The sequence below is a fragment of the Centruroides sculpturatus genome, unplaced genomic scaffold (genome assembly GCF_000671375.1).
Source record: "Centruroides sculpturatus isolate CEXI.00-Female unplaced genomic scaffold, Cexi_2.0 scaffold268, whole genome shotgun sequence".
NCBI classification, from domain to species: domain Eukaryota; kingdom Metazoa; phylum Arthropoda; class Arachnida; order Scorpiones; family Buthidae; genus Centruroides; species Centruroides sculpturatus.
In genome coordinates, this window is record NW_019384499.1 from 430,736 (window position 1) to 433,660 (window position 2,925).

Consider the following 2,925-nt stretch of genomic DNA (forward strand, 5'->3'; position numbering starts at 1 on the left):
ACAAGAAATGTATAAAATTACAGTACTGTATTAGACTTACGGTACCTAATTTACATACTGACAGACGATAGTTAGCGTAAAAATCTCCGTAGCGTGGCGCCACGCTAGACGGCGGAAATTATATATTTAATTATAACAAAGTTACAATAAGTTAATATATAATTATATATACAGTACCTAATTTATATATAATTAATATATAATTATATGTACAGTACCTAATTTATATATAATTTATATAATACTGTCCAGACGATAGAAATCTCTCCGTAGCGTGGCGCTACAGACGGCGGGAAAGTAGTTCGGCTTCCCGATGACGTTTGAGGTGTTTATAGGGAACTTTTACTATTTTTTACGGATACCGGTAGCAATTTTTTCGTAGTTTTATAGGAATCGTAACTATAGGGACCATAATTATAGGGGGGTCGACTGTACAAAGAAATAATAATATTTTAAATTTAAATATATACTATTATTATGGAATTCTTTATGAAAGCCATGAAAAATGTAAGTTAATATTATTTTAAATTGATATTACTGATTCAATAAAAAAAATTTGTTGAAATATGAAAATGTCATGCTCTGATCATGAATTTATTTATAGCTACTGCATTGTAAATTATATATATTAGTGTTACTAATAAATCAGGTATTTATGTTGTTTTTGAAACTGTGTTTTGCAAATATATTGGACTTAGAACTCAAATGTGAGTTATAAATAAACACTTGGCTTTATTTATAACTCACATTTGAGTGAAGTTCAATATATTTGCAAAACACGGTTTCAAAAACAACATAAATACCTGACTTATTAGTAACACTAATAAGTCAGTTGTTTTTTATATGATTTTACGTGTAAAAACAAACTTCTGAGTTTTGAGAGTCATAAATTTTGAATATGCTGAAGAGATGATGTGCTAAACATAACTCTCTGTAATTTCAAACTTTTAAATGAATCTGCATTTTCTTTTCTAATTGAATTCATTATTCATTGTTATCTGTTCAATGTAAAACAGTTCGATTATAATAATAACTATATTGAATAATAATATAAACCCAAATCATTTTGCATCCTTCCTGCTTGATGTTTACCATATATGTTGAGTTTCTGTTTAGGTAAATGGTAATTTAATGGGTTAATAAGTTTTTGCCTTTAGTTGCTTAAATAAATAGTGTCTGTGCGATTAAATAAATAATGTCTGTGAATTATTTTTAAGAAGCTTGTCATAATTATCATAAAATGTAATATACATAATATGTTAGTGTTGTTATATTTTATATCTTGTCTTTAAGGAAAAAAAAGATGAATTCACTCTTCCTAATTTAGTATGTATATAAAGCAAAAAAAAAAAAAAACAGTAAATACTTTTAATCTTACTAAATACTTAATACTAAGTTCAATAATAATAAATCATTAATTTCAACGAGCCACAGATTTTTTGATAAGCATTTTTGGAGGTAATTTTTATTATCATCTTATTTTTTGAACCTAGAGAAAACTGACTTTGAAAGTATTTAATTCTAAAAAATATACAATTTCTTGATGTAAATTTTTTATTATTATTAAAACAACAATTGCTTATAGTAGGCAATGAGTGATTAATGACAAAATGAGTAATGCATATGTATTAGATTGAGATAATCTCCTAATGTATTGAAGAATCAGTTGTTTAAGCAAATTTTAAATCAAAATCAGTTCCAAATCTACAGTTTTGAAGTTGTAATGTGTTCAGAAGTATTTTATAAGTTTATAAATCATGTTTAATACAAAATAAGTGCTTTGTTGTATTAAGCATAGCATTAAATAACTTATATTAATACTAGTGATGTAACGAATATTCGGTTACTATTTGGTATTCGGCCTATTTTTTGCTATTTGGCCAAATACCGAATATTTAATCACTATTCGGCCGAATAGTGATTAAATATTCGGTCGAAATATTCAATACTCGGCCGAATACCGAATACCTAAAAACAGGAGTAAGAAATAACAAAAACACAGTAAATTAATCATTTTGGTATTTAGATTTAGTGTTGTTGGGTTAGTATTGTTTGTTTATATTTATTTATAACTTATAACATGCACAAAATAAAAAAATAATAATATTAGTCACATGTATTCACGATTTATAATTATAAAGATCAGCACACGTACGCACCTATTCGTTCGAGAATTGTCACACACATGTGAGGGTCTGACCCTGCCTATCCTTTTTAAGCACTCGTCTTTGCTATTTCCTTTCTCTTTCCTCCATCTCTCTAGTCCACGTATGCCTATGCATAAATCATAATACGCGCTCACGATACTTTCGATTTATCGCTTTTCCGTTGTAGTTTTTCCATTTTGTAATTACGTGACTCATAGCCTGGTGATAACGGAGAAAAGAGACAGATAGATGTCGGTATATGACACAGTTATGATTTCACAGATTCGAGACAGCTTGGTAGCCCAAACAGTCTCAGGCTTTCGCCCGTGCACACTAAGTGACTTTCATTACAAGCATTTAGCTTTCCGAAGTCTATGACAACAATTGTTTGGCATTGACGGCCGCAAATTTCGCTCCAATAAGCTGCTTCGACTTGTTCAATTATGTTATCAACTCAATTTCATATTTATTTTCACATTTTCACTTCGTGGTCCTTCTCTGTTCTTTTTCCGTTATTTACACGTGTAGGTCATTTCATTGTTATTCACATTTGATATCATTATTTATCGCACTCTGCCATGACGCTCTTGTCTGTCTGCTACAACTGTCAAGAATTAACGTGATTGGCAAAGCGTAGTGACAGCAGGCCAATAGAGAGCAGGGTCCTTGCCATAATGAGGTTTGCGCGCCAATTTTCGTACGTGTGTTAATCAAGCCGAATAGTTTGGCCGAATATTCGGCTATTCGGCCACGCTCCTGGCCGAATATTCGGTATTCG

General features: G+C 30.2%; 1 protein-coding gene across 1 annotated transcript in view; it reads left to right on the top strand.

Moving 5' to 3' along the window:
- Window positions 1–2,925, top strand: part of LOC111622013 (pre-mRNA-splicing regulator WTAP-like) — a 115,581-nt gene that overhangs the window by 25,529 nt on the left and 87,127 nt on the right. The gene's annotated exons all lie outside the window — the stretch shown is intronic.